Here is a 20,996-nt window from a genome sequence, read left to right on the forward strand (position 1 = left end):
GGAGTGGGGGGGGGACCCAGAGGATGGGCAAGAGGTATATTCAGAGGGACAGAGGGAGAAAAAGGAGAGTGAGAGAAAGAATGTGTGCATAAAAATAAGTAACAGATGGGGTACGAGGGGGAGGTGGGGCCTAGCGGAAGTTAGAGAAGTCGATGTTCATGCCATCAGGTTGGAGGCTACCCAGACGGAATATAAGGTGTTGTTCCTCCAACCTGAGTGTGGCTTCATCTTTACAGTATAGGAGGCCGTGGATAGACATGTCAGAATGGGAATGGAATGTGGAATTAAAATGTGTGGCCACTGGGAGATCCTGCTTTCTCTGGCGGACAGAGCGTAGATGTTCAGCAAAGCGGTCTCCCAGTCTGCGTCAGGTCTCGCCAATATATAAAAGGCCACATCGGGAGCACTGGACGCAGTATATCACCCCAGTTGACTCACAGGTGAAGTGTTGCCTCACCTGGAAGGACTGTTTGGGGCCCTGAATGGTGGTAAGGGAGGAAGTGTAAGGGCATATGTAGCACTTGTTCCGCCTACACGGATAAGTGCCAGGAGGGAGATCAGTGGGGAGGGATGGGGGGGACGAATGGACAAGGGAGTTGTGTAGGGAGCGATCCCTGCGGAATGCAGAGAGAGGGGGGGAGGGAAAGATGGGCTTAGTGGTGGGATCCCGTTGGAGGTGGCGGAAGTTACGGAGAATAATATGTTGGACCCAGAGGCTGGTGGGGTGGTAGGTGAGGACCAGGGGAACCCTATTCCTAGTGGGGTGGCGGGAGGATGGAGTGAGAGCAGATGTACGTGAAATGGGGGAGATGCGTTTAAGAGCAGAGTTGATAGTGGAGGAAGGGAAGCCAGCCCCTTTCTTTAAAAAAGGAAGCCATCTCCCTCGTCCTAGAATGAAAAGCCTCATCCTGAGAGCAGATGCGGCGGAGATGGAGGAATCACGAGAAGGGGATGGCGTTTTTGCAAGAGACAGGGTGAGAAGAGGAATAGTCCAGATAGCTGTGAGAGTCAGTAGGCTTATTGTAGACATCAGTGGATAAGCTGTCTCCAGAGACAGAGACAGAAAGATCTAGAAAGGGGAGGGAGGTGTGGGAAATGGACCAGGTAAACTTGAGGGCAGGTTGAAAGTTGGAGGCAAAGTTAATAAAGGTAACGAGTTCTGCATGCGTGCAGGAAGCAGCGCCAATGCAGTCGTCGATGTAGCGAAGGAAAAGTGGGGGACAGATACCAAATAGGCACGGAACATAGATTGTTCCACAAAGCCAACAAAAAGGCAGGCATAGCTAGGACCCATACGGGTGCCCATGGCTACACCTTTAGTTTGAAGGAAGTGGGAGGAGCCAAAGGAGAAATTATTAAGAGTATCCCCCTATCTTTACATCTCCCCACCCCATCTTCCACATCCCATCTCCTCCACCCAATTTCACCATCTCCCCTACATCTTTCATTTCCATCACCCCATCTACCTATCTCTCCCACATCTCCTCAAACCTATCTCCCTTTCTTTCCCACCCTCCCCATTATTCCACCTTGTCTCCCCATCTTCCTATTTCCCTCTCCCTATTTCCTCATCTCCCTGTCCCCATATCCCCATCTACCCATCTCCCTCATCCTATCTCCCATCCCCTTCTGCACTCCCTCCCCATTTCCCTTTCCCCATATTCCCATTTTACCACCCCATCTCCCCATTGCCCTCATCCTATATTTCCATTGCGCCCATCCCATCTCCCATTTCCCCCATCCCATCTCCATCTTGCTATATCCCTCACCCCATCTCCCCCTCCCTATTTCCCCAGCCCCATGTCTCCATCACCCTCATCCTATCTCCCCATCTATACAATCCCATTTCCCCCACCCCATGTCCCATCTACCCATTTCACTCAGCCCATTTCCCCTACTCCTTCTCCCCCACCTCATCTCCCCATCTCCCTACCCACATCTCACCTTCCCCATCTCCACCACCTTGAGCAGGGGTAACTTTGTAGAAAAGTTTGCAGATAATATAAAGGTTGGTGGAGAGTTAGGTAGTGTTGAGGAAATAGGTAGGATGCAGAAGGATTTAGACAGATTAGGAGAATGGGCAAGAAAGTGGCAAATGAAATACAATGTTGGAAAATACATGGTCATGCACTTTGGCAGTAGAAATCAATGTATAGACTATTTTCTAAACATGGAGAAAATCCAGGTATCTGAGATGCAGAGAGACTTTGGAGTCATTGTGCAGAATACCCTGAAGGTTAACTTGCAGGTTGAGTGGGTGGTGAGGAAGGCAAATGTCTTGTTGGCATTCATTTCAAGAGGTCTAGAATACAAGAGCAAGTATGTGACGCTAAGGCTTCACCTTCAGTATTGTGAACAGGTTGTGCTGATTTGAAAAGATGTGCTGGCATTGGAGAGGGTCCAGAGGAGGTTCACAAGGATGATTCCAGGAATGAAAGGGTTATCATACGAGGAACGTTTGACAGCTCTGGGTCTGTACTTGCTGGAATTCGGAAGGATGGGGGGGAGGAATCTCATTGAACATTGAAAGGCCTAGACAGAGTGGATGTGGAAAGGATGTTTCCTGTGGTGGGAGAGTTTCGGACAAGAGGGCACAGCCTCAGGATAGAGGGGCATCCTTTCAAAACAGAGATGCAGAGAAATTTCTTTAGCCAAAGGCTGGTGAATTTGTGTAATTTGTTGCCACATGCAGCTGTGGAGGCCAGGTCATTGGTTGTATCAGATTGTCGGGTGTATTTAAGGCAGAGATTGATCGGTTCTTGATTGGACATGTATTAAAGGTTATGGGGAGAAGGCCGGGAACTGGGGTTGAGGAAGAGATAGAAAAAAAGGATCTGCTATGATTGAATGATGGAGCAGACTCGATGGGCCAGATGGCCTAATTCCGCCCCTATGTCTTATGGTCTGATAGGTGCAGGCTTAGGTAGTGCTGAGGAAGCAATGTAATAGCAGCAGGACTGATATGAATTGGAAGAATGGGCAAAAAAGTGGCAGAGGGAATACAGTGTTGGGAAATGTATGATAATGCATTTTGGTAAAAGAGAGAATAGTAAATGTGGAGAAGGTTCAAACATCAGAGGTGCAGAGGGACTTAGGAATCCAAGTGAAGACTCCAAGAAGGTTAATTTACAGGTTGAGTGTGTAGTAAAGGCTGTGTAAATCTAATCAAGAAGAAGAGTTTACCAAAGGTTCAAAAAACTAGGTAATGATAGAGTTCTAGAAAATTATAAGGCTAGCAGGAAGGAGCTTAAGAAAGAAATGAGGAGAGCCAGAAGGGGCCATGAGAAGATCTTGGTGGACAGGATTAAGGAAAACCCCAAGGCATTCTATACGTATGTGAAGAGCAAGAGGATAATTCGTGAGAGAATAGGACCAATCAAGTGTGACAGTGGTAAAGTGTATATGGAACCGGAGGAGATAGCAAAGGTACTTAATGAGTGCTTTGCTTCAGCATTCACTACAGAAAAGGATTGTGGCAATTGTAGGGATGACTTACAGCGGACTGAAAAGCTTGAGCACGTAGATATTAAGAAAGAGGATGTGCTGGAGCTTTTGGGAAGCATCGTTAGATAAGTGACTGGGACCAGACGAAATGTACCCCAGGCTACTGTGGGAGGTGAGGAAAGAGATTGCTGAGCCTCTGGCAATGATCCTTGCAGCATCAATGGGGACGGGAGAGGTTCCGGAGGATTGGAGGGTTGCAGATTTTGTTCCATTATTCAAGAAAGGGAGTAGCGATAGCCCAGGAATTTACAGACCAGTGAGTCTTACTTCAGTGGTTGGTATATTTAAGAGAAGGTTGGACAGATTTTTGCATCGCAGGGGAGTTAGGGGAAAAGGCAGGCAGGAGGAGATGAGCCCATGGTCAGATCAGCCATGATTTTATTGAATGGCAGAGTAGGCTCGATGGGCCAGATAGGCTACTTCTGCTCCTATTGCTTATGTGCTTATGTTCTAATGTTCTTCTAAAAGCAAGGAGATAATGCTGAGTCTTTATAAGAGACTAGGTTCCTGATTAACCAGGGCGTCAAAGGGTCTGGGGAGAAGGCAGGGGAGTGGGGATGACTGGAAGAATTGGATCAACCCATGATTGAATGGCACAGCAGACTCGATGGGCCGATTGTCCTACTTCTGCTCCTATATCTTATGGTCTTATAGTCAGACCACAGTTAGAGTATTGTCAACAGTTTTAGGCTCAATATCTCAGAAAGGATGTGTTGCTGTTGGAGAGAGTCCAGCGGAGTTTCATAAGCATGAATTTTGGAATGAGGGGGCTAACATATGAGCAGCGTTTAGAAGCTTTGTTCCTGTACCCACTGGAATTCAGAAGAATGCCGGGGGCTGTCATCGAAACCTACCGAATGTTGAAAGGAGTAGATAGGTTTGATGTGGAAAGGATGTTTCCTCTGGTGGCATATTCAGAACTGGAAAGCACAGCCTCAAAATTGAGTGGTGACCTCTGAAAACAGGAGTAAGGAGTAAATTTTTAGCCAGAGAGTAGTAAATCTGTGGAATGCTCTGCTAACAGACTGTAGTGGAGGCCAAGTCCTTTCGTATATTTAAGGCGGAAGTTGATCATTTCCCGATCGGTCAGGGCATCAAATGATATGGCGAGAAGGCAGGTGTATAGGGTTGAGTGGAATCCAGGAGACTCGATGGGCTGAAGGCCTAATACTGCTTCTATGTCCTATGATCTTATCACATGCCTTTTCCAGCTCATCTTAAAATTTCAATCCCACATCTTGGCTACTATCTGCAGGCCTATGTATGTTTCCATTGATAGTTTTTTACCCTTGCAATTTCTTAACTCCACCCGCAAAGATTCAATTTTCTCTGACCCAATGTCACCTCTTTCTAAAGATCTACTTTCATCTCTTACCAACAGGAACACACCACCACCTACGCCTTCCTGCCTGTCCTTGCACTGCAAAGTATATCCTTTGATGTTGAACTCCCAACTATGGCCTTCTTTCAGCCATGACTCAGTATTGCTCACAATGTCATATCGATCAATCTCTAATTGCGCCACGAGTTCATCCACCTTATTTCGAATGCTACATGCATTTAAATACAGCACCTTCAGTCCTGCATTCTTTGCACTTTTGAATTTTGCCTCTGTAGAACAATTTAACTCTTTGCTTTGTCTGCCTTTGTACCCAATCACTGGCGTGTCCTTCCTTACATTCATGTTACACCCATCATCTACTTGTAAACCTGCTGGCTCATCCTCAGCTCTATCGTGCCAGTTCCCATCCCTTTGCCATATTAGTTTAAACCACTCCCAACAGCTCTCGTAAATCTGCCCGCAAGAATATTGGTCCCCCTCCGATTCAGGTGCAACCTGTCCCCTTTGTATAGGTCCCACCTGCCCCAGAAGAGGTTCCACTTATCCAGAAATCTGCATCCCTGCCCTCTACTCCAATTCTTCAGCCACGCATTTATCTGCCACCTCATTTTATTCCCCTGCTCATTGTTGCGTGGCACTGGGAGCAATACTGAGATTACTACCCTTGAGGCTCTGCTTCTCTGCTTCCTTCCTAACCCCCTATATTATTTTCTCAGGACCTCCTCCCTTTTTCTAACTATGTCGTTGGTACCAATATGTGCAACGAATTCTAGTTGCTCATCCTCCCTTTTCAGGATATTGTGGACACGTCCAGAAACATCTCAGATCCTGTCACCTGGGAGGCAAACTACCATTCGTGTTTCCTTTTTATGTCCACAGAATCGCCTGTTTGTCCCCCTGATTATAGAGTCCCCTATTACTGCTCCCACCCTCTCAGTTTCCTACCCTTCTGAACTCCAGGGCCAGAGTCAGTACCAGAGGCATAGCCGCATTTGCTTCCCCCAGATAGGTTGCTCCCCCCCCTCACCAACAGTACCCAAAATAGAGTACTCATTGCTGAGGGGGACCACCAAAGGGGTGCTCTCCACTCTCTGATACCCCCGCTTCCCCCACCCATTTATTTGTCTGCTGTAGCCTTGAGATGACTAACAAGTCAAAGGTCATCGAGCTGCAGTTCCAGTTCCCTAACACGGTCTCTGAGGAGCTGCATCTCGGTGCACCTGGTACAGATGTGGCCATCAGGGAGGCTGGGTGTCTCCTGGAATTCTCATATCTGACACCCAGAACAGAACACTGGCTCTGTAGACATACCCCCCATTCTCTTTGGAGTTGAATTTTCCTCTCTCCGTCTTCCCATTTACCCCATCCCATCCCATTTTCCCCTCCCCATCTCCCCATTTCCCCGTCTCTCTCAACCCATCTCCCCATGGCATTCATCCTGTCTCCCATCTTTCCCAACCCAGCTCACGCTTCCTATCTTCCTCTTCCTCTCACCCCACCTCCCCTTATTATCTCCCTATCCCCATTTCTCCATCACCCTCATCCTATCTCCCCATCTGCCCATTTCCCAATCTCCCCAACACAATCACTCCCCACCTATCTCACCTTCCCTGTTTTCAACACCGCATCTCCACATCCCCATCACCTCCATCACCACATCTACCCATTTTCGTCACTGCATCTTCCCATCTCCATCACCACAACTCCTGGTCTCCATCTCCCTATCTCCCTCACCCCATCTCCCCATCTACCCCATACCATTTTGCCATTTCCAAGTCGCCACCACCCAGCTCCCCATCTCCCCTCCTTCAACCCCCTCCCCATCTCAACCTCCCCATCTCACCAACCCCATCTTGCCCACCCCCATCTTCCTCACCCCATCTCCTGCCCCCATTTCATCCTCCCCGCCTTTCCCAGCACATCCCCATCACCTGCACCCCATTTCTCACCTACCCCAACTTCTCCATCCCATCCCTTTCCCCACCCCATCTTCCTATAACCCCAAGCCATCTCCCTCACACCTTCTCCACCCTCCCCATTTCCTACTCCCCTCCTCCACACTTACCTCTCTCCAACTCCCTCACCCCATGGCTTCCCCATCTCACTCCATCTCCCCATCAACCCCTCTTTCCCTTCCTCTCCCCAACTCCATCTCCCTGTCTACCCCACCCCATCTCACCATTTACCCCACCCTTCCCATGTCTCCATCGCCCATCAACTCCTCTTTCCTTTTCCCCATCCTCATCTTCCCATTTCCACCACATCTCCGTCTACCTCACCCCATCCATCTCCAAATCTCACTCACCGCTCCACCCATCTCCCTATCTCGCCCACCTCATCTCTCCCAACCCACATCCCACACCCCATTTCCCCCTCCCCATCTCCCGCATCCCATCTCTCCCCTACCCTATCTTCCCCATCCCATCCCTACATCTCCCTGTCGATCTACCTCTCTACCAGAGGCCTTTAGGTTCAGACCCGGGGAATAACTGTCAAACACAGTTTACTGAAAAGTACGTACTGTTTATTAGCAAGCTTGTGTTCTCAGTTGGCAACACAGAGTCCCTGCTCACTAAACTTGAGAAAATCTGCAGCCAAGTGAGCCCAGAATACAGTTTGGAGCTGCTGATATACATTGTTATCACATACAGATAAGGGTAGACTGAGAAGTTTCTCATGGAGCAAACACTTCTTTGTTCATACATTATGCTCACAGAATGACTTGTCAAGCTGCCAATAAGTCAGTTAGGTTCTAGCCCTGTAATTCTACATATAAGTCTTCATTCCTTCCTTTTGTCATTCCACGACAACTAGGATGATCAAAATTAAGTTGTTGTACATCTTAATTTTCATATTCGTGTAAGAAGGGTGGATCATCGTAGTCTCCATCCTTATCATTTGCACCTTGGTCTCTCTGAGGTCCCCTTTATTTAGGGGCACTATTTGTATAAATATCCCTGTAGGTGTAGGGATAAAGCACCGGCTGACAGGGGGCCATAAACATCGGAAAAGTGCAATAAGTATGAGTACTCTGCGATGATGATAGCATAATGAGGCAGTATACCACTCCATCCTGCGAAGATGTCACTGAAGGGCCACAATTTCCATTTTGAGCTCAAGCCATGATTTTCCAGAGTTCAGTTCCCTCCTTTTGACTGTGAATGGAGAGAGAGGTGATGTTCTCTGATTCATCCAGGACTATGGTGCAGCACTCTAGTCCTTTAATGCCACATGCACCTCCTTTTTCAGCCAGAACAAATTCGGTTTTGTAAAACAGTCTGTCGTAGCACCATCATTTCAGCAGTGATGGCCCTCACCTGATCCTGGACGCCATCCATGGCCTTAGTGGTACTATTGCCCATCTCCTCCAAAACTGCGGCCAGGTTGATGATTTCCCTTGAATTGTGGGCCACCCAGTAGAAAGGAAAAGCTATCATGCAGAAGCGCTCCGGTTGTGAGATTCCTCGCTTTTGCCATAGGAGGAAAGGGTGCTGGTCCAGGGTTTTCAGCATTCGCGTGTGGGGTACAAGGTGAGCCAGGAAGCAGCATCCCATCCATTTTTGCTCCCTTGTTAGGTGTCCCATCGGCTAGCTGTCTCTCCTGGGAGCCACAAGTAGCTCCTTTCTCTGCAAACCCATTGAGTTCTGTTTAGGGGGCGTGGTGGTTTGGCCATTGTATAAATGACATAGGTGCTATTGCCCAGAAAGTAAGTCTCCTTACCGTTGAAAGTATTCGCTGGTTGGTCAGATCTGACAATGGTGGAGGGCCATGATGTCTGACCTCCCCATCAGATGGCTTTTTCCTGAGTGGGAGGGAGACGAATGTTCCAGCCATCAAAGCAGTGGCACCCACAGTCTCCAATCACATCACTGGTGCAATTTTGGGCCTCACTAGTCTTGAGTGTCATTAGAAAACTGACTGACCGTTGTTCACTGCTATTCAGCGGAACGGCTATTAGGGGAACCCCTGTCTTCCCATGGGGAGGAATTGCTGCACACACCCAGCAGGCAGATGAGTCCATTTTCCCAGCATAATAATAGCAAAGCGACAGGAAGCTGTTTGACTCGGTTACTACAATACAAGCGCTTAAGATTACAGTACAAGTATAGACAGTAATAGTTTACTCATGAATGCACACGTTTGACGTGTTCTAGATATGTCCATTTTGGAAGTCCTTGTAGTTTGACTGGCATTGGAGTGGTCAGTTTCACTTGGTTGGGTCCTTTCCAGTGAGGCTCAAGCTTCTTTCTAAGATGGTTCTTTATGAGAACAGAGTCCCTGGGCAAACTCGATGTTCATTTTCCAGTTCCTCCCCTTCCCTGTGAGCCTCCTTCACCTGTGAATGCAATACCTGGAGAGATTTGGTTAGTGCCAGGATATACCCTATAATTTCATTCGACATTTCATTCAGGTCCATCTCAGGTAATTTTGGGGTCAGCAAGGCAGCCTTCCATGGGGTTCTAAATGATCTGCCATGTACTATTTCGGCTGCTGATAAACCATGCTTGGTCTGATAATGAGTTCTCATCTGGAACAAGACTATTAGCAGCACTTTAAGCCAGTTTTGACCAGTTTCTTGTCCTAGTTTTTAGCCAGATTTTTTTTTCGCATTCCATTAGCCCTTTCAATCAGGCCGGCAGCCTGCGGTCTGTGGGGGTAATGTTTAATACCAAGAGCCTGGCATAGTGTGGTATTAATCTCACCAACAAAATGAGGGCCGTTGTCAGATACAACTTACTCCGGTACTCCGAATCTGGGAATGATTTCTTTCAACAAGATATGCACCATGGTATCGACTTTGTTATCTGTGGTGGGATATGTTTCAATCCATCTGCTAAAAACATCAAGTATCACAAGACAATACTTATAACAGTGCATGCGCTGTAATTTGATAAAATTGAGTTGTAGTTGGCAGGAAGGGTATCTTGGCAACTGGATATATCTCTTTGGGCATGGGGTGTCTTTTCCTGGAGTATGTTCTTGGCATATCTTGATATATTATCTGGCAATATTCTCAGCTACTTTCTCCAAGTCTGAGCTCCACCATGATTCCAAACATTGCCTTACCATTCCCTCCTTGCCAAGGTGAGTATTAGTATGTAAAAAATCTACAATATAGCCCAGTATAGTTTCAGGTACACAGACCTGACGGGCAGGAGTAAGCCAGAGGTCCTCGGTCACTGAGTAAAAATATCCAGCCGATTCCCAGGTGGCTTTCTCCTTTTAGGGGCGTTCGTCTGCAAAACACAGACATCCTCAATTCCAGGCATGTCCTTTGATTCGGAAACGGGGGATTCAGATTTTCCCAGTGATTAGTCATTTGGAGAGCAATCAGGCAGCTTGTTTCACAGCTGAGTCCGCTCTGTTGTTTCCACGGTTAGTCTCAGTGGTACCTTTAGTGTGTGCAGAGCGTTTAATTGTGAAGGGAGGCAGATGGTTGTCAATGTAAATTTTATTAGTGATGGGCCTGCCGGGGAGGTGACGTAACCCATAGCTTTCCAAAATTGGCCCAAGTCATGAGCGGCTCCAAAGGCCTATCTAGAGTCTGTAAAAATACTGGCCGATTTCCCAGTGGCTAGGATGCTTGCTCTCGTGAGTGCAAAGAGTTCAGCTGTCTGCGCCAAGTGAGGAGAAAGAAAAGGAAGCGGACGCCACGGTTTCTATGTCCAAAACAACAGCATAGTCTACACGGTGCTGGCCTTGGTTGTCCATAAAGGAGCTTCCATCAACATAGAAAACTAAATCCAGGTTAGCGAGGGGGATGTCAGTCATGTCAGGTCGGACTTCTGTCAGTTGGTGATTTATTGTTGCACAATCATGGGGTGGTGAATCTAGACGCTCAGGTGGTCACTCTGAAAAGGTGGCTGGGTTCACAGTAGCGATGGAGGATGAGAGGTGACCTGATAGAGGTGTACAAGATGATGAGAGGCATTGATTGTGTGGATAGTCAGAGGCTTTTTCCCAGGGCTGAAATGGCTAGCACAAGAGGGCATAGTTTTAAGGTGCTTGGAGGTAGGTACAGAGGAGATGTCAGGGGTAGGTTTTTTAGGCAGAGAGTGGTGAGTGCGTGGAATGGGCTGCCGGCTGTGGTGGTGGAGGCGGAAACGATAGGGTCTTTTAAGAGATTCCTGGATGGATACATGGAGCTTAGAAAAATAGAGGACTATGGGTAAGCCTAGGTAGTTCTAAGGTGAGAACATGTTCAGCACAGCTTTGTGGGCTGAAGGACCTGTATTTTGCTGTAGGTTTTCTATGTTTCTAACGGGGGAAAAATGGAGAAGGGGGTTCTGTAGGAGAAGGACCTCACATCTAGTGTGGTGGGATTTGGCAAGGCCCAGGAATTTGCACATCTGAGTTGGTGTAGTGTATTAACGATGGGGGTTAATTAGCACAGGCCAAGGGCTGAATCAGGTACCGACTGGTTTATTAAGATCTGTACTACATTGCTGCCACACTTGATAACAAAACCTTTTAAAAACAAATACATCTTTCTTTCTGACAAACTAACATACTAGATTTTTTTTAAAAAAAGTATAATATAGTGGTATTATTCTTGTCATGAAAAGTATTGTTCAGAATTGGACAAAATCAAAAATCAACCATTTCTCACAAGGAAAGAAAACAAATATTAACCATATAACCATACAACAATTACAGCATGGAAACAGGCCATCTCGGCCCTTCTAGTCCGTGCCAAACTCTTACCCACACCTAGTTCCACCGACCTGCACTCAGCCTATAACCCTCCATTCCTTTCCTGTCCATATAGTTGTCCAATTTAACTTCAAAACGACAACATTGAACCTGCCTCAACCACTTCTGCTGGAAGCTCGTTCCACACAGTTACCATAAGACCATAAGACAAAGGAGCAGAAGTCAGCCATTCGGCCCATCGACTCTGCTCCACCATTTTATCATGAGCTGATCCATTCTCCCATTTAGTCCCACTCCCCCGCCTTCTCACCATAACCTTTGATGCCCTGACTACTCAGATACCTATCAATCTCTGCCTTAAATACACCCAATGACTTGGCCTCCACTGCTGCCCGTGGCAACAAATTCCATAGATTCACCACCACCCTCTGGCTTAAAAAAATTTCTCCGCATTTCTGTTCTGAATGGGTGCCCCTTCAATCCTTTAGTCATGCCCTCTCGTACTAGACTCCCCCATCATGGGAAACAACTTTGCCACATCCACTCTGTCCACACCTTTCAACATCGAAATGTTTCTATGAGGTCTCCCCTCATTCTTCCAAACTCCAAGGAATACAATCCAAGAGCGGACAAACGTTCCTCATATGTTAACCCTCTCATTCCTGGAATCATTCTAGTGAATCTTCTCTGTGCCCTCTCCTACGTCAGCACATCCTTTCTTAAATAAGGAGACCAAAACTGCTCACAGTACTCCAAGTGAGGTCTCACCAGCGTCTTATAGAGCCTCAACATCACATCCCTGCTCCTATACTCCCTTCCTCTAGAAATGAATGCCAACATTGCATTCGCCTTCTTTACCACCGACTCAACCTCGAGGTTAACCTTAAGGGTATCCTGTATGAGGACTCCCAAGTCCTGTTGCATCTCAGAACTTTGAATTCTTTCCCCATTTAAATAATAGTCTGCCCGTTTATTTTTTCTGCCAAAGTGCATAACCATACACCTTCTAACATTGTATTTTATTTGCCACTTCTTTACCCATTCTTCCAATCTATCCAAGTCTCTCTGTAGACTCTCTGATTCCTCAGCACTACCGGCCCCTGCACCTATCTTCGTATCATCAGCAAACTTAGCCACAAAGCCATCTATTCCATAATCCAAATCGTTGATGTACAATGTAAAAAGAAGCGGCCCCAACACGGACCCCTGTGGAACACCACTGGTAACCGGCAGCCAACCAGAATGGGATCCCTTTATTCCCACTCTCTGTTTCCTGCCAATCAGCCAACGCTCTATCCACGTATGTAACTTTCCCGTAATTCCATGGGCTCTTATCTTGTTAACTAGCCTCGTGTGGCACCTTGTCAAAGGCCTTCTGAAAATCCAAATATACAACATCCTCTGCATCTCCCTTGTCTAGCCTACTTGTAATTTCCTCAAAAAATTGTAATAGGTTTGTCAGGCAGGATTTTCCTTTAAGGAATCCATGCTGAGTTCTGCCTATCTTATCATATGCCTCCGGGTACTCTGTAACCTCATCCTTGACAATCGACTCCAACAACTTCCCAACCACCAATGTCAAGCTAACAGGTCTATAATTTCCTTTTTGCTTCCTTGCCCCCTTCTTAAATAGCGGAGTGACATTTGCAATCTTCCAGTCCTCCAGAACCATGCCAAAATCTATTGACTTTTGAAAGATCATTGCTAATGCCTCCGCAATCTCCACAGCTACTTCCTTCAGAACACGAGGGTGCATTCCATCTGGTCCGAGAGATATATCTACCTTTAGACTATTCAGCTCCCTGAGTACTTTCTCTGTCGTAATTGTGACTGCACACACTTCGCTTCCCTGCCACCCTTGAGTGTCCAGTATACTGCTGTCTTCCTCGGTGAAGACTGATGGCAGTTCCTCTGCCATCTCCTCATCTCCCATTACAATTTCTCCAGCATCATTTTCTATCGGTCCTATATCTACTCTCACCTGTCTTTTACTCTTTATATACTTGAAAAAACTTTTAGTATCCTCTTTGATATTATCTGCTAGCTTTCTCTCATTGTTAATATTTTCCCTCTTAATGACCTTCTTAGTTTCCTTTTGTAAGCTTTTAAAAACTTCCCAATCATCTGTGTTCCCACTAATTTTTGCTTCCTTGTATGCCCTCTCCTTTGCTTTAACTTTGGCTTTGACTTCTCTAGTCAACCACGGTTGCATCCTTTTTCCATTCGAAAATTTCTTCTTTTTTGGAATATACCTGTCTTGCACCTTCCTCATTTCTCGCATAAACTCCAGCCACTGCTGCTGTGCCATCCTTCCCGCCAGTGTCCCTTTCCAGTCAACTTTGGCCAGTTCCTCTATCATGTCACTGTAATTTCCTTTACTCCACTGAAATACCGACACATCGGATTTCGGCTTCTCTCTTTCAACTTTCATAGTGAACTCCATCATGTTATGATCACTGTCTCCTAAGGGTTCCTTCACCTCAATCTCTCTAATCACCTCCGGTTCATTACACAATACCCAATCCAGTACAGCCGATCCCCTAGTGGGCTCAACAACAAGCTGTTCTAAAAAGCCATCTCGCAGACATTCTATAAATTCTCTTGAGATCCAGTGCCGACCTGATTTTCCCAATCCACTTGCATGTTAAAATCCCCCACAATTATCATAACACTGCCCTTCTGACAAGCCTTTTTTATTTCCTGTTGTAATTTGTAGTCCACATCACTGCAGCTGTTTGGAGGCCTATAAATAACTGCCATCAGGGTCCTTTTACCCCTGCGATTTCTTAGCTCAACCAATAAAGATTCTGCACCTTCTGATCCTATATCACCTCTTTCTAATGATTTAATATCATTTCTTACAAATAAAGCCAAGCCTCCCCCTTTGCCTACCTTCCTATCCTTCCGATACACCGTGTATCCTTGGATGTTCAGCTCCCAGAGACATGTATCCTTTAGCCACGTCTCAGTGATGGCCACAATATCATACCTGCCAATCTGTAGCTGTACAACAAGATCATCCACCTTATTTCTTATGTTACGTGCATTTAAGTATAACACCTTAAGACCAGTATTTGGTACTTATCGCTTTGATTTCACTGCAACTTTATTGCACTGCAACTCATCCCAATGGCTACAAATTTGCCCCATCACCTGCCTGTCTTTCCTGACATCTTTACTGCTCACTATCTTAGATTTATTTCTGTTTTCCCCTTCCTCCGCTCTATCATTCCGGTTCCCATCCCTCTGCCACTCTGAGTAAAGAAGTTCCCCCTCATGTTACCCCTAAATACCTCTATCAAGTCCCCTCTCAACTTCTACGTTCCAAAGAATAAAGACCCAACTTGTTCAACCTTTCTCTGTAACTTAGGTGATGAAACCCAGGAAACATTGTAGTAAATCTTCTCTGTACTCTCTCTATTTTGTTGACATCTTTCCTATAATTCGGTGAGCAGAACTATACACAATACTCCAAATTTGGCCTCACCAATGCCTTGTACAATTTTAACATTACATCCCAACTCCTATACTCAGTGCTCTGATTTATAAAGGCCAGCATACCAAAAGCTGTCTTCACCACCCTATCTACATGATATTCCACCTTCGGAGAACTATGCACCATTATTCCTAGATCCCTCTGTCCTACTGCATTCTTCAATGTCCTATTTTGATTAGTCCTACCAAAATGTAGCACCTTACACTTATCAGCATTAAACTCCATCTGCCATCTTTCAGCCCACTCTTCTAACTGGCTTAAATCTCTCTGCAAGCTTTGAAAACCTACTTCATTATCCACAACTCCACCTATCTTAGTATCATTTGCATACTTACTCATCCAATTTACCACCCCATCATCCAGATCATTAATGTATATGACAAACAACCTTGGACCCAGTACAGATCCCTGAGGCACACCACTAGTCACCAGCCTCCAACCTGACGAACAGTTATCTACCACTACTCTGTAGTGTCTCTCATCCAGCCACTGTTGAATCTATTTTACTACTTCAATATTAATACCCAACAATTGAACCTTCCTAGCTACCCTTCCATGGTAGTAAATTGGATTAGACATTGGCTCGATGGAAGAAGCCAGAGACTGGTGGTAGAGAATTGCTTCTCTGAGTGGAGGCCTGTGACTAGTGGTGTGCCACAGGGATCAGTGCTGGGTCCATTGTTATTTGTCATCTATATCAATGATCTGGATGATAATGTGGTAAATTGGATCAGCAAGTTTGCTGATGATACAAAGATTGGAGGTGTAGTAGACAGTGAGGAAGGTTTTCAGAGCCTGCAGAGGGACTTGGACCAGCTGGAAAAATGGCAGATGGAGTTTAATACTGACAAGTGTGAGGTATTGCACGTTGGAAGGACAAACCAACGTAGAACATACAGGGTTAATGGTAAGGCACTGAGGAGTGCAGTGGAACAGGAGGATCTGGGAATACAGATACAAAATTCCTTAAAAGTGTCGTCACAGGTAGATAGGGTCGTAAAGAGAGCTTTTGGTACATTGGCCTTTATTTTTCGAAGTATTGAGTATAAGAGCTGGAATGTTATGATGAGGTTGTATAAGGCATTGGTGAGGCCGAATCTGGAGTATTGTGTTCAGTTTTGGTCACCAAATTACAGGAAGGATATAAATAAGGTTGAAAGAGTGCAGAGAAGGTTTACAAGGATGTTGCTGGGACTTGAGAAACTCAGTAACAGAGAAAGGTTGAATAGGTTAGGACTTTATTCCCTGGAGCGTAGAAGAATGAGGGGAGATTTGATAGAGGTATATAAAATTATGATGGGTATAGATAGAGTGAATGCAAGCAGGCTTTTTCCACTGAGGCAAGGGGAGAAAAAAACCAGAGGACATGGGTTAAGGGTGAGGGGAGAAAAGTTTGAAGGGAACATTAGGGGGGGGCTTCTTCACACAGAGAGTGGTGGGAGTATGGAATGAGCTGCCAGACGAGGTGGTAAATGTGGGTTCTTTTTTAACATTTAAGAATAAATTGGACAGATACATGGATGGGAGGTGTATGGAGGGATATGGTCCGTGTGCAGGTCAGTGGGACTAGGCAGAAAATGGATCGGCATAGACAAGAAGGGCCAAAGGGCCTGTTTCTGTGCTGTAGTTTCTATGGTTCTATGTGGAACCTTGTCAAAGGCCTTACTGAAGTCCATATAGACAACTTCCACTGCTTTACCCTCGTCAACTTTCCCAGTAACCTCTTCAAAAAATTCAATAAGATTTGTCAAATATGACCTTCCACGCACAAATACATGTTGATTGTTCCTAATCAGACCTTGTCTATCCATATAATTATATATACCATCTCTAAGAATACTTTCCATTAATTTACCCACCACTGACATCAAACTTACAGGCCGATAATTGCTAGGTTTACTCTTAGCACCCTTTTTATACAATGGACCAACATGAGCAATATGCCAATCTTCCGGCACCATCCCCATTTCTAATGACATTTGAAATATTTCTGTCAGAGCCCCTGCTATTTCGTCACTGACCTCCATCAAGGTCCTAGGGAATATCTTGTCAGGACCTGGAGAGTTATCCACTTTAATATTCCTTAAAAGTGCCAATACTTCCTCTTCTTTAGAAACATAGAAAATAGGTGCAGGAGTAGGTCATTCGGCCCTTCGAGCCTGCACCGCCATTTATTATGATCATGGCTGATCATCCAACTCAGAACCCTGCACCAGCCATCCCTCCATACCCCCTGATCCCCGTAGCCACAAGGGCCATATCTAACTCCCTCTTAAATATAGTCAATGAACTGGCCTCAACTGTTTCCTGTGGCAGAGAATTCCACAGATTCACCACTCTCTGTGTGAACAAGTTTTTCCTAATCTCGGTCCTAAAAGGCTTCCCCTTTATCCTCAAACTGTGACCCCTCATTCTGGACTTCCCCAACATCGGGAACAATCTTCCTGCATCTAGCCTGTCCAATCCCTTTAGGATTTTATACGTTTCAATCAGATCCCACCTCAATCTTCTAAATTCCAACGAGTATAAGCCCAGTTCATCCAGTCTTTCTTCATATGAAAGTCCTGCCATCCCAGGAATCAATCTGGTGAACCTTCTTTGTACTCCCTCTATGGCAAGGATGTCTTTCCTCAGATTAGGGGACCAAAACTGCACACAATACTCCAGGTGTGGTCTCACCAAGGCCTTGTACAACTGCAGTAGTACCTCCCTGCTCCTGTACTCGAATCCTCTCGCTATAAATGCCAGCATACCATTCGCCTTTTTCACCGCCTGCTGTACCTGCATGCCCACTTTCAATAACTGGTGTATAATGACACCCAGGTCTCATTGCACCTTCCCTTTTCCTAATCGGCCACCATTCAGATAATAATCTGTTTTCCTATTTTTGCCACCAAAGTGGATAACATCACATTTATCCACATTAAATTGCATCTGCCATGAATTTGCCCACTCACCCAACCTATCCAAGTCACCCTGCATCCTCCTCACAGCTAACACTGCCACCCAGCTTCGTGTCATCTGCAAACTTGGAGATGCTGCATTTGATTCCCTCATCCAAGTCATTAATATATATTGTAAACAACTGGGGTCCCAGCACTGAGCCTTGCAGTACCCCACTAGTCACTGCCTGCCATTCTGAAAAGGTCTCGTTTATTCCCACTCTTTGCTTCCTGTCTGCTAACCAATTCTCTATCCACATCAATACCTTACCCCCAATACCGTGTGCTTTAAGTTTGCACACTAATCTCCTGTGTGGGACCTTGTCAAAAGCCTTTTGAAAATCCAAATATACCACATCCACTGGTTCTCCCCTATCCACTATACTAGTGACATCCTCAAAAAATTCTATGAGATTTGTCAGACATGATTTTCCTTTCACAAATCCATGCTGACTTTGTCCAATGATTTCACCACTTTCCAAATGTGCTGTTATCACATCTTTGATAACTGACTCCAGCAGTTTCCCCACCACTGACGTTAGGTTAACCGGTCTATAATTCCCCGGTTTCTCTCTCCCTCCTTTTTTAAAAAGTGGGGTTACATTAGCCACCCTCCAATCCTCAGGAACTAGTCCAGAATCTAACGAGTTTTGAAAAATTATCACTAATGCATCCACTATTTCTTGGGCTACTTCCTTAAGCACTCTGGGATGCAGACCATCTGGCCCTGGGGATTTATCTGCCTTTAATCCCTTCAATTTACCCAACACCACTTCCCTACTAACATGTATTTCGCTCAGTTCCTCCATCTCACTGGACCCTCTGTCCCCTACTATTTCTGGAAGATTATTTATGTCCTCCTTAGTGAAGACAGAACCAAAGTAATTATTCAATTGGTCTGCCATGTCCTTGCTCCCCATAATCAATTCACCTGTTTCTGTCTGTAGGGGACCTACATTTGTCTTTACCAGTCTTTTCCTTTTTACATATCTATAAAAGCTTTTACAGTCCGTTTTTATGTTCCCTGCCAGTTTTCTCTCATAATCTTTTTTCCCCTTCCTAATTAAGCCCTTTGCCCTCCTCTGCTGAACTCTGAATTTCTCCCAGTCCTCAGGTGAGCCACTTTTTCTGGCTAATTTGTATGCTTCTTCTTTGGAATTGATACTATCCCTAATTTCTCTTGTCAGCCACGGGTGCACTACCTTCCTTGATTTATTCTTTTGCCAAACTGGGATGAACAATTGTTGTAGTTCATCCATGCAATCTTTAAATGTTTGCCATTGCATATCCACCGTCAATCCTTTAAGTGTCATTTGCCAGTCTATCTTAGCTAATTCACGTCTCGTACCTTCAAAGTTACCCTTCTTTAAGTTCAGAACCTTTGTTTCTGAATTAACTATGTCACTCTCCATCTTAATGAAGAATTCCACCATATTATGGTCACTCTTACCCAAGGGGCCTCTCACGACAAGATTGCTAATTAACCCTTCCTCATTGCTCAAAACCCAGTCTAGAATAGCCTGCTCTCTAGTTGGTTCCTCGACATGTTGGTTCAAAAAACCATCCCGCATACATTCCAAGAAATCCTCTTCCTCAGCACCTTTACCAATTTGGTTCACCCAATCTACATGTAGATTGAAGTCACCCATTATAACTGCTGTTCCTTTATTGCACACATTTCTAATTTCCTGTTTAATACCATCTCCGACCTCACTACTACTGTTAGGTGGCCTGTACACAACTCCCACCAGCGTTTTCTGCCCCTTAGTGTTACGCAGCTCTACCCGTATCGATTCCACATCTTCCCAGCTTATGTCCTTCCTTTCTATTGCGTTAATCTCATCTTTAACCAGCAACGCCACCCCACCTCCTTTTCTTTCATGTCTATCCCTCCTGAATATTGAATATCCCTGAACGTTGAGCTCCTATCCTCGGTCACCCTGGAGCCATGTCTCTGTGATCCCAACTATATCATAATCATTAATAACAATCTGCACTTTCAATTCATCCACCTTGTTACAAAAGCTCCTTGCACTGACACACAAAGCCTTCAGGCGCTCTTTTCATCATAGCTCTAATCATCATAGTTTCCATATCTTCCCTACCTTACACAATTCAATATCCTTCTCCTCAGTGAATATCGAAGAAAAGAAATTGTTCAAAATCTCCCCCATCTCTTTTGGTTTCACACATAGCTGTCTACTCTGATTCCCTAAGGGACCAATTTTATCCCTCATTATCCTTTTGCTATTAATATAACTGTAGAAACCCTTTGGATTTATTTTCACCCTACTTGCCAAAGCAACCTCGTATCTTTTAGCTTTTCTCATTTCTTTCTTAAGATTCTTTTTACATTCTTTATATTCCTCGAGCACCTCATTTACTCCATGCTGCCTATATTTATTGTAGATATCTCTCTTTTTCTGAACCAAGTCTCCAATATCCCTTGAAAACCATGGTTCTCTCAAACTTAAACACGAGGAATTCTGCAGATGCTGGAAATTCAAGCAACACACATCAAGGTTGCTGGTGAACACAGCAGGCCAGGCAGCATCTCTAGGAAGAGGTACAGTCGACGTTTCGGGCCAAGACCCTTCATCAGGACTAAGGGTCTCGGCCCGAAACGTCGACTGTACCTCTTCCTAGAGATGCTGCCTGGCCTGCTGCATTCACCAGCAACTTTGATGTGTGATGCTCTCTTAAACTTTTACCCTTTCCCTTCAACCTAACAGGAACATAAAGATTCCGTACCCTCAAAATTTCACCTTTAAATGACCTCCATTTCTCTATTACATCCTTCCCATAAAACAAATTGTCCCAGTCGACTCCTTCTAAATCCTTTCGCATCTCCTTAAAGTTAGCCTTTCTCCAATCAAATTTCTAGAAATACTTTGTGAACTACTAACTAATTTTAAATGGCTTTCTGACCGGTTTATATTGTTGACTTTAACCTCGTCGGCCGCCTTACTGGGCAGGGCTTGGAGGAGGAGAGCATAGCACTATGGGGGCTGGTTCCCTGCTGCGTACAGCGCATCTCCCGATTGTACAGAATAAACGG

At 45.3% G+C, this 20,996-nt stretch overlaps 1 protein-coding gene across 3 annotated transcripts in view; it reads left to right on the forward strand.

Annotated features, from left to right (window-relative positions):
• LOC134355083 (guanine nucleotide exchange factor VAV3) overlaps nucleotides 1-20,996 on the forward strand; it is a 398,893-nt gene that overhangs the window by 69,045 nt on the left and 308,852 nt on the right. The gene's annotated exons all lie outside the window — the stretch shown is intronic.

Source organism: Mobula hypostoma, chromosome 12 (genome assembly GCF_963921235.1).
Source record: "Mobula hypostoma chromosome 12, sMobHyp1.1, whole genome shotgun sequence".
Lineage (NCBI taxonomy): Eukaryota > Metazoa > Chordata > Chondrichthyes > Myliobatiformes > Myliobatidae > Mobula > Mobula hypostoma.